Genomic DNA, 12,584 nt, shown 5'->3' with positions numbered 1-12,584 from the left:
CATTTTCATTTTGCTTACTTTCGCTAAACAATTATGTACTGTTTTGGGTCCCCGCTTGGGAAATTCAATGTAAATCTGAATCCTGAAGTCAAACCAGTGTGTTAAAGAACAAAACAAAACAAAACAAAAATTTAATGACTGGCTACCACATAAGTACGATTTTCTATTTACAAACAATTATTCATAAGTTAATATCAAAACTAAATAATAATTATAAAAAAGAAATATAAATGTAGTTTTGCGGATTTTGTCACAGTAAAAGTAATTATGATGCGGTAGTATTTTGAATTTAACTTTCTGAGTAGTACATTATATTTATTAAAAGTAAATTCTGTATGCCTCCTTTTTATTAAAAATAATTAAAATAATTTTATTTCTATATTTTCCCTTTTATAACAATATTAATAGTAATAATACATTTATACAAGATTCAAACTAAAACAGCTTAATAATTAGCTTAACTAAAATAAATTCTTTAATAAATCACCTTAATCTACTTTATACTATGTTGGTGAAGTCACTAATATACTGTATTAGTGAAGGATAGAGATGGGCAGATGAAGCCTTGTGAAGCTATTGAGGCATTTCCCCTTATTGTATCAAAAAAGATTCAAAGTTTCAAAGCCTCAAACACAGACCCTACCAATTATAGCAGCCACTTTCATATTTCGCATCTCCTGATAATGAATGAAGCTGGGTCAAAGATTCGAATCAGTCTCCTTGCTTTAGGCATTTCATTGTGACGTTTTAAGCCTCAAATGTCATTGGTCACGAGATCACAGAGATTTTATACAAGCCTAAACACAGACTTTTTAATTGTGCTGCATCCCAATGTCCCTACTTACACTTCACCCTTAAATGATGTACTCTTTTGGTACACACTTTTGTAGTAGAAGAGCAGGCAAGCTTTGGGGCATACTATAACGTCACACAACTGCATCTTAAACTGGCCTGTCAATCATCTTGTCACAGTTAACATCCTCCACATTTAATTTAATTTAACATCCTACCGTATTGGAGAGAAAAGTAGCAGCACGTTGATCTGCCATTCGCCGGTTTTTCATGTTCATATTTTGACGACCAAACAGGTTTTATAAAAGTTCACATTGCTGTTGCAGATGAAATATAAGACAGATAATATTACATAAATATTTTTGGCAGAGTAAATGCTGATAATTAGTAACTTAAACTTCTTTTTTCTAACCATCTCTGCCTAACCGCCGGTCGTGCACATCCACCATGCTTGCACCTGAGTCACACGATGGCGATCGAAGTCGGACTGTTTCAGCTCGGTGAGGGCGGGTCCAAGGTAAGGCGCTCATGTCAATCAACTATCGTGGGAGTGGTCTCTGTCTGTATGCAGTCACACTGACAAAAAGCTGAGAATGACCTGATTTTAAAAAGGGGATAATACTTTTAAAGATTAAAAAATACCACTGGGTGGATTTTTATCATTATAGGGTGGTTGTGTACAGTACACAAACTGCCAACACAAATCCGATGACCCCTTTAAGACCTTGATTAGCTGGTACAGGTGTGTCTGATTTTGGAGCTTAACTCTGTAGGACACTGGACCTCCAGGACCGAGTGTGGTGACCCTTGCATTAGAGTGTGAACGGATCCACACTTCAAAAATCAACCTAAAATAGTAGACCACCTGATACTTTTTCATAAAGACAAACTCTTTCAGCATACTATGCTTTGGGACACACTTATTGTAATCTCACATACTATTTAGGATGGATAGTATGAACATTGGGATGCAATATATATATATTGTTTGTTTACTGGCATTTATCGGGACATGCATCAAATCTCAAGTAAACATTAAGAACTTAGGCCTAAATGTCCAGCCATTTTAAATGTAAAACTATCAATTAATGTGAAAACGTTAGTTTTGCAAACTTGTGACAAAAGGGTTTTGGATGAGATTATATTTGTCCACAAAAGATGATCTAATATCTCTGAATAGACATTGTACCTGTTTCTCAAATCCTGCTCTTGTGATTAGCATAGCTAGGGAAGCCAAAATAAGAGATCATGATATTGGAGTAGCGGAGCGGCATGTTCCCGTAGATGTGTGTCAACTTGTTGAGGCAGTAGGGGCGCTGCTATGGCAAGCCGTTTTAGCCTAACTCGTCATAATTGCATTTTTACTAGTAAAAATTAAATTAGAGAGCTTTATAATTAAATTTGTACTAGCAACAATGCCAATTAGAGAGCTGTCTAATTAAATTCTTACTAGTAAGAATAATAACAAGAGAGCTCTCTAATTCAATTCTTACTATTAACAATTCCAATTAGAGACCTCTACAAATAAATATTTACTAGACATATGTCTCCATTGACTTCCATTAATTTTTAATTACAGAGCTCTACAACTGAATTTTTACTAGTAACAATTACAATTAGACAGCTCTCTAAATTAATTTTTACTAGTAATTGTTCCAATTACAGAGCTCTCTAATTCAGTTTTTACTAGTAACAATTCCGATTAGAGGGCTCTCTAATTTATTTTATTACTAGTAAAAATGCAATTACAGAGCTCAATAATTCTATTTTTACTAGTAGAAAACCATTTAAGATATGTTTAATTGCAGAACTCTGTAATTGAATTAAAGAGCTCTCTAACACCGTGTCTACACCGGACACGACAGTTGTCGCGCCGCGTCGCAACAGCTAAAGTCTGTCTACACTGGACGCCACAAAGCGTTAATTCAGTTCTTACTAGTAACAATTGAATTAGCTCTCTTAATGGAATTCTTACTAGTAAAAACTGAATTAGAGAGCTGTCTAATTAGAATTATTACTAGTACAATTTGGTTTAGAGAGCTACCTAATTGGAATTGTTACTAGAAAGAATTTAATTGTAGAGCTCTCTAATTGAAATTATTACTAGTTAAAATTCTGTTGTAGAGCTCTGTAATTAAAAATGAATAGAAATCAACAGAGACATATGACTAGTACAAATTAATTTGTAGAGCTCTCTAATTGAATTGTTACTTGTAAAAATGCAATTACAACGAGTAACGATCACAGTTCTGCGTTTGGTCCACCAGAGCATGCACTTCACTCGGCTGCTCTTGGAACAGCTGCAGGATGCGCCGATGGAAGAACGTAGCACCGACTAGGATAATTTAATACATATAGGAACCACTTTCACTGAGGAAAAACTAATTTTTCAGAAAAAGGGAAATTTTGATTTTTGAGACTCTTTTTGTGTTGCAATTACATTTTTCAGATCTCATTAGTGACATTTTCTGTTTGTTCACTGTGAGTTCCAGTGAAGTATGTCTTCACTTAAACCCCGTTTATCTTTTTGTTCGTTAAATTAAATGTAAGGGGACTAAAGGACAAAGTAAAACGTAAAGAAATATTTTTGTTTTGTAAGGGGCAGAAGTCACATTTTGTTTTTGTTTTTCTACAAGAGACTCACTCTACTGAAGAAGATGCAGCTTTTTGGAAAATGCAGTGGGGAGACAATTTTGTTCAGTCACGGCTCCAATTGATCAGCAGGTGCCGCCATATGCCTTACCAATTGCCCTGGGAGGGTTGTCACTTTTCAGTCTGATGCTCATGGACATTGGCTTACTGCTGTGGTTAACTGTGAATGTATTTTTGTTATTTTGGTTAATGTTTATGGATATAACAGCAGTGGGCAAAACAAGATTTTGTTGTCTAATATTACATATGTTTTCTACACAGTTAAAATCGAAGTTTCATTCAAATTTGGTACTAATTGGTGTTGATTTTAATTTGAACTAACAGTGATTTGTAGTTGATGAGCATAAGAGGGTGCAGGCATGAATCTTTGCAGAACACTAGTGGGGTGTGTCAAACCAAAATGGGCATTCACAATTGCTTTAGACATTTGCTCTAATCCACTTGGGGCTTGGTTTGGCCTGAGCTTCCAAGATTTTAGTAAGTATGTTTAAAAATAGTTGAAAAACAACTGTTTACAAAACAGTTTTAAAAAAATGTGTACTAGTTGGTTAACACCCATTTTAGTTCTGCATGTGCACTTCTCAATAGTCTAATTTATGCTTCCTTATTAGAAAGAAAACACAGGTGCATCCTAGACAGATGTCTTTTTTGTTGAACCACCTGACATGCATGACTTCTCTGGGTGCATCAGTGTTGCATTTCTCCCATTTCCATTTGATTTATTGTTAGTGAATCTAATAAGAATTGATTTAATTCTAACATTAATTTAAAGTTATTAAAGTGTTTCAATAAACCACCTGTTTTTTTAAGCACTTAAAAAAACTTGCACACATCTTTATTAGGAAATTTCTGATTATAGTTACAACAACATTTGATAGATTTTTTTTATTTTTTGAAGTTTAAGTGACATAACATGAGAAAGAATATTATACTTTACAAATATCGATGTATTGCATCTATACTCTATGCTTGAGAAGCACCCTCCTGTTAATGAGTTTTATTTTCTGTATTTTTGTCATTGTGTAAAACTGTAAAATAAAATAAATAAATTTTGTTTCAACATTACCTTGGAACATCAGATTGCAACATTATTTTGACATTATGTTGACATTTTAGTTGTATTTTCAGTGTTTCAAGAAAAAGTGGTTTAGAACCAACATCAAATTAACATTGATTAAATTATATTACCAATTATTTTTTTTAGGACATTTTTATATATTTTTTTATAATTATAATTCTACATCACAATTCAACAGCAGTGATGTAGAATCAACAGCATAGTGTAACATTGATTTACTGACATTACCATTAGTTTTGTTAATTTCTATTGTTGATTCAACAAAGAGCGATGTAGAATCAATTACTGTGTAATATGTATTTGTTATGTAGATTTAATTAATGTGCAATAGTGTATATGGTCAATTTAAAGTCTGCTAAATTGGAACAACTCATTTTGTACTTAATGCACGGAAGTAGCACTGAAGAATAAACATCCAGAAGATGACAAATTTAGATGTCCAAGGATGCATGGAATTCATGGCCAGATAATGTCAAAGACGTCCGTTCGACTTTCATTTTGGAAGTATTTTTCAACCATGACAGGACATGTCAGAGGGTCATTAAACGTCAAAATGTTAATCCTGAACTCAAAACGCACATCAGATGCACGCACTAATGTTAAAAAACTGAGATAAGTACAGTGAAATTATACTCATTATTTATAATGGTGCTTGATTCATCAAGTTGTTCAAATTATTTAAAACAAATAAGTTTTATTAACTCAAAAAGATACAGGAACTTCAAATATCTAAGATAGTAGAACTTTTTGGAAAAATTAAGTTTACTTAATCTATGTAATGACTTTTGAACATTTGGGTTGCAGTGTGCATTAAAAGGTAACAAATGGTAACACTTTAGAATAGGTAACACTTATTCACTATTAACTATGACTTTTCCCTCAGTACATTTCTAATTTGCTGCTTATTCATAGTTTGTTAGGTAGCTGTTAAGTTTAGGTGATGCTATAAACAAATTAACAGCTTCTTTTGCAGCAGTATCAGCTTATTAATTTCCTAGACCAGGGGTTTTCAAACCTGTCCTGGAGCCTCCCCTGCCCTGCACATTTTGCTTGTCTCTCTCATCTAATACACCTGATTCAAATCATCAGCTCATTAGTAGAGACTGCAAGACCTGAATTGGGTGTGCCTAATAAGGGAGACATACAAAATGTGCAGGGCAGGGGAGGCTCCAGGACAGGTTTGAAAACCCCTGTCCTAGACCAATATGACCTAAAAATCAAGTAGAAGATAATACTACATATTGACTCTGGTCTGTTATAGCAGTTTACTACTGAGTATTCTGTTTGTAATTTTCCATTGCTTGAAAATAAGATTTTGAATGTGTATGTGGTAAAATTGGAAAATTTATTCATTTTTTTTTAATTTTAGGATACTGATAGAAGGAATATAAGTATCAGGTAGGATTAAAGATTAGATTGGGTTATTAGATTATTTGTTATTAGGTAACTTCTATTACTCTGTATTTGTATATGGTTAATTAGATCCTCATTGGATATTCTTAAAATGTATGTACTTAAAATGTTTGTCTGGTCAAAGGTATTATCATAGTTAGAGAAGACTAACATGTCCAGATGATCCAGTATACACCTCGCCAGAGGAGGACATTTTATTATGAATAAATGCATGAAGAAATAAAGTTGAGGGTTAAACATGTCTTGCCAATGGTTTGAGGCTGAGTGAAGACGTGTGTATTAGAAGTAAAACAAACAAAAAATAAACAAGGCACAGATCTAACCACTGACCATAACAAACAGGAAATCTGTTCAATGTGGGTGTGCAAGACAAGAGTGAAATGTTATTTTTAAGACCTAGCTTAAAATAATTTGCATGAAATACTTAGAAATGCACCTAGGAGACATAGTTGGATACCTTAAAAGGACACATATGTTGAATATGCATTATGATTGAATCCTGATTTGATTAGGGTAAAATAAAAATTGCCATAACGTTTTGGAGAAACAGAAGATAAAGAAATAGGTGGGATGATTGATCAGTTTCTTGGTCAGAAAACAGCCTTGGTGGGAATACCCTACGACATTATTGTGTTATTTCTGAATTTGTATGCTGAATGAGTGAAACACAACAGCAGCAAGATGTGTGGAGTGAAATTCATCACTTTTGCACTGTGGATTAATATTCTCAATGTAATAACAGGTAAGAAGACCTCACACAGATGTTTAATCAATTTTAACGTTGCACATTTCATTATTTTGACAGCACGCATTTTGCTCCACAGGAGAAAAAAAATTCAATCTGGAATTAACTCCGAAAAATACAGTGATTCATGTTGGTGAGGATTTGGAGCTGATCTGTCAGATGAAGAATTGTCCGGTTAATGCAACCTTTGTGTGGACTGCAGCACTAAATAAATTTGTCGGTGGAGATGTTAAAAATAACCAGACTGTTTCCCGACTGCTGATCAGGAACTTCTCTGTTGAACATAGTGATACAATTGTGTGCACTGCTATGTGTCAGCAAGATAAACGACAGAAAACATCATGGATAGATGTGTACTGTAAGTAAAGTTTCAGCTGTACTCTTAATTAGGCATAGTCATTAGTATATGGATATGGCAAGCCAATTTAACATTAATATGCACTAGTAAACTTCACTAGCATTTATTTTCCACGAACCTACTCCTGCACTGATTAGCTCTAATGCTTGAGTATAAATATTTCAATAATGTAGTATCTGTTTTTTGTTACTAGTATCTACCTATTCCTGATTTGCTTTTAATTATTTTCAGTTTTCATTATCTGAATGATTATTATCGAAAATTAACTGCGAAATTAACAGCAAGTGTGTTTCTATGATGATTATATTTATTTCTTTTTTATGTAAACATTATTATTTAAATTGAAAGCTATGATGATCTAAACAGAGAGTGAAAAAAAAAAAAAAAAAAACATAAACCATTTCAGTATTTATTGTTTAAATGATTTGGATGCTGTTACGATGAAGTGTGTTTTTTGCAGCATTTCCACAAGATCCCGTACTGCCCAAAATAAAGAGTCTCATAGCAAACCAAGAACAGAAGCTCATCTGCACAGTCCCCAACATTTACCCTTTGGAAAAGTTTCGCGTTGAGTAGCTTCGTGGAGATAAGACCCTCTATATGGAAGAACCTGATGTACTTTATTCAGACCATGTTCAGAATTATTCCTCTGTGTTTAATTACACACCTTCTGTCGATGATCTGGGCAAGAATTTTAGTTGCAAGGCAATCCTGAATCTCTATGGTCAGGAGAGAACAACGACTGCTGAATGTAAGACATTATTAAAGCAATATTCCAGGTTTAGTACAAGTTAAATTGTAGATAGTAGATTTATTTAACATGCATACATTTATGTAGCATCTTTTGTTGTTAATGACAGACAGGTATTTAATTAGGCTGCTGTCCCTTTAAAACCGAATGCATGGACGTACACTGACACACATCCGGTTTTCACCCACCTATTTACGTTCACTTAAGTCATAACAGCTTGTTTTTACTTGAGAAACTCCACACGATAGACATTTTAACAACTGTCCTATCCCGCCTTGTGACTGGATAGTAATTTTGTTCTATGACGAGCTTGGTTATATTTGAATACCTTCGACTGCTCGCTCTGATTCCCCATGGGTAAAGAAATTCTAAATTACGGAACAAAACATGAGTTTTTCAAAATAAGAGCTGAAATACAGGAAAAAAAAAACGGGACGTCTGGTCACCCTAGGTATAGTTCACCCAAAAATGAAAATTCTGTTATTTACTTACTCTCAAGCGGAATTGGGCCATTTTTTGCATGAGAAATATTAAGCTTTTGGTTTTTCCAAAAGCACTTTCATTAAGCCTTCTATTAAAACATATTTATTAACTGTATTACTGTAGTTGTTTTAGGCCTTACACTGTCATAGCAGCTAAGTTTTTAATATTGGCTATAACTTTACACAGAAAAGGTTGGTAAATGGTTTTTCACACTTAAATAATATTTACACACATATTGTTTATTGAAACAAATAGTGAGTATTTTAACACCCCATACACTTCCACCTCAGTGTAACCCAAATTAAAACAATTTTTTGTGGTAATCAATATCATGCCTCAAGTGCTGTCAATTTAGCATTCCTTTAGCAATTTATTACCAAGAATTAAATTACTTTTCATGTGTCATCAATGAAAACTTTGCATTTCTTTCCAAGACGGTCCAGGGACTATAACGCTTTCCAGTAATAATACCTCTGTGAATCTTGGCGAACATCTGGAGGGAACATGTAATGCAGAAGGAAACCCCAAACCAACAATCTCGTGGTGGAAACTAGGGAAGACTGAACCTGAACTCCAGAGCCAGAACCACAAGCTCATAATAAATAATGCTTCCAGGTCTCAGGCAGGTTGGTACCAGTGTGACGCAAGCAATGACATGGGAAGCCAGCAAATACTAATAAAAATTATGGTCCTAGGTGGGTAAATTAACTCAGCTGTCTTGTCTTATCATTTTGAAACCTTGCCATGATCTTTAACCTTTATTTAAATGCAGGTCCTCCAAACACCCCCAAAATCAAGTTAAGCCATACAGAAGAGCCCAAGGAAGGAGAGAACATAAGCGCAGGTCCTCCAAACATCCCCAAAATCAAGTTAAGCCCTACAGAAGAGCCCAAGGAAGGAGAGAACATAAGCATAATCTGTTCTTCAGAGGGTGGGCCAGCACAACTGAAACTGTACAGACAGTCCCAGAGCCTTGTGACAGTAGGTCTGAACGAATCACCTGTGCTTTTAAACATCTCATCAATCCAAATAACAGATGCAGGGATTTACATTTGTGAAGCAAAAAATGATTTCGGCATTGAGAGAAGCACAATTAACATTACAGTCAAAGGTGAGTTTTAAACATTCTGGAGATCATGCTTAGGAAATTTCATTGCATAGAAAATCTATTTGCACTTGTTTTATATTAGTATTATTTATACCCAGCTTGCCATACTCTTTGAATTCGGCATTCGGTTGAAAATGTATTGTGTGTTACTAGTACCCAAAGTATGACCGAACTTACTCCCAGGAACAGTTTTGTACCCAGCATATCTCAAGCAAAGCGAGTTAAGACAATGAAAAAGGCCATAGCCAAAGGAGAAGCTACAGTGTATTTTTATTAGCAATAAAATTATACATGAATCTAAACAAATAAAAATATCTACAACACTATTTATCAGGGTTGGGGCCATTCATGAATTGAATTGAGAATGAAAGGTAAATTCCAATTCACTTCCTGGAATGGAATTGGAATTGGAATTGCATGCAGCTGACAGGAAATTGAATTGGAATGTCAGGAAACAGAATTGAAATCAAATAAATTCCACTTGAGTTGCTAAATAAAATAATTTGACTTGATTTGCTTAATAGTATATAAAAGAACAAAGAACAAACATATAAAAGAAATACAAAGTACTGTATGTTTAGTATGTTAGGCATGATCATTTCACATGCCGAATTGCAGGAAGTGATGAGAATTTGATGCAATAAAAAGTGAATGAAATACATGAATGAACATGACTCATTTTTTGTGAGTTAAGACATATATTATGTGGTAGTCATATATTGAATGTATAGTACATCCAGAAACTTATCACCACTGTCATTCAATTATTAATTCATAATGTACAGTTCTCATTTTTATTTACTTGCATTTGATCAACTCCATTTCATACATTACTTGGTATTTGTAAAGCATCATAAATAAAGTTCAAATGTATGTCTCTAAATGCAATCACAAATAAATGCTCAGAAAAAGCAATAAACAGAACTCAGTGGAATTTCCGTGAATTTAATTCCACTTCCTGTAATTCCAATTCAATTCCAACTGTTTCCTGTAATTGTTGTTGAATTCCAATTCCAATTCCAATTCCATTTCCTTCTTTGAATTGGAATTGTTGAGTTTATTCCTGAATTGACCTCGACCCTGCTCTTTATCTGGACTTTATTGAAGTTATCCACCCTATTCTTCAACACGGAAATAAGCCTACACTTCCAGTTCATTAGCCGCTATCTAAATTATTTTTCTCATGTGGATGAATATTTGAAAAAGTCTGGCTTCCGGTCTCATCCGCATCCAGTTATTTTTAGCTGTATAAAACAGCTTATTATTTCCCTATAGTAGCTAATGAACCAGAAGTCTCACCGAAAGGTTTAATTCTGTGGTGAAGAGTAAGGTGGATAAGGATATAATGAGAACAATAACAACATGCAGTAAAGGGTAAAACTGTTTGCACTACAAACAAGTGTGTTCAAAATTAAAGGGATAGTTTACCCAAAAATGAAAATTTGATGTTTATCTGCTTACCCCCAGGGCATCCAAGATGAAAGTGACTTTGTTTCTTCAGCAGCACACAAACAAAGATTTTTAACTCAAACCAGACCTTTAAAAGTAAAAAAATAACATGGACAGACAAATCCAAATTACACCCTGTGGCTTGGGTAAAAAAAAAAATGAGTTAGGACATCAATGTTTCGTCACGAGCTGCAGGGTGTAATTTGGATTTGTCTGTGCATGTTATTTTTTTACTTTTAAAGGTTTGGTGCCCATCCACTGCCATTATTTGGCTGGCAGACTGCACCAGTTTTCGTTAAAAATCTTCGTTTGTGTTCTGCTGTAGAAACAAAGTCACCTACATCTTAGATGCCCTGGGGGTAAGCAGATATAAACATCAAATTTTCATTTTTGGGTGAACTATCCCTTTAAGATAATACATTAAAATTGTATGGTAAGACAACAATTTGCAACATCAAACAGCAAAACAAACTATTTTGTACAGCTAAAAATAGCTGTCGTAGATGAGACTGGAAGCCAGACCTATAAAATGTACAAATGTTCGCACCCGCTCTTACAGGAAAAATAAGGCAGATAGCACTAATCATAGCTTATTCAGTGAGTACTGAAATCGAATATTCCAGTCACAGCGATGATTCTTAATTCTGATGATTCTTTACTCTTGTAATCCAGCACAACATCACATCTCAACAATGCCTGACCTGCCTGTGGTCATACTGCCGGCTGTAGGGTCAGTGTCGCTGTTGACCGCTGCTGGACTGCTGATCCGACACTGCAGAAAGAAAGCCAAGAGCGACTCCAGTGACATCACACTCGGCTAATAATGAAGTGTTTTTTTCTTGCTAAAAAAAAAGGAAAAAGCACTCATAGATGTTAGCGGTGGGAATCTTCAGGCACTTCACAATCCGGCCCAAATCCGATTCGAAAACGATTCTTAATCTACACTTTAATTAATTCTTCTGCTGTGCAAATACATCTTTACAACTTTACATTTTAACAAAATGTAAAATTGGCATTTCTATGCTTTTTGTTTATAGTTGGAATCTCTGTATGTCAGTATTGCCATCCTAGTAGGGGTAGGGGTGTGAATCTTTGATGGTTTCACAATTCAATTTAATTATGATTTTTATTATCAACTAAATATCACGATGCGTCACAATCTCAGTTTTCAATATTACTGAACATGGCTACATTTTCATATACATTTTACATCAAATTTATTTTGTGCAAAATATGCTTTTTTTGTTTATTATATGAGCAGAGTACTTTTGAAAACAATTACTTATTTAAATAAGTGTTCTTTAAGTATCAGAAAGTTTACAGACAATTTTTTTTTTTTTTACTTTTTCCTCAGCATTATTGCCGATTGATTATTACTGATGAGATCATAAACTGTGGCAGCTTTAACAAGCTGCATTCAAACTAATGCACAGATCTATTTCGATATATCAGATGTTTTGTCCTGCTCTGAAAACATAACTGTGTGTACATTAATTTCATATAAAAGTATTTGCAAATGCAAGTGCATTTAACCACAGCCATAACCGAGCTTTAGGGCTAAAAAACACAAAGCGCGCATGAAAGCCTGTCAGTGCTCGAGTTTTGTGCATTTAATAGTACTGCGTTCCAAACGGCATAAATGTAAGCATATCTACAGTAAAACACAGCGGGTGAAGCACACACTGTTAAGCAATGTGCACTCATCTCAAAGTGCAAGTTCTGTGCAATGAATCCTGCCACGTCTCTACTGTGCAC

General features: G+C 34.4%; 1 pseudogene; it reads left to right on the top strand.

Moving 5' to 3' along the window:
* The window catches only part of LOC141344580 (vascular cell adhesion protein 1-like), a 38,677-nt pseudogene that overhangs the window by 3,677 nt on the left and 22,416 nt on the right, over positions 1-12,584 (top strand).

Source organism: Garra rufa, chromosome 10 (genome assembly GCF_049309525.1).
Source record: "Garra rufa chromosome 10, GarRuf1.0, whole genome shotgun sequence".
In the NCBI taxonomy this organism is placed as follows: domain Eukaryota; kingdom Metazoa; phylum Chordata; class Actinopteri; order Cypriniformes; family Cyprinidae; genus Garra; species Garra rufa.
The sequence above is the reverse complement of the archived record's forward strand: the minus strand, read 5'-3'. Positions and strand labels throughout refer to the sequence as shown.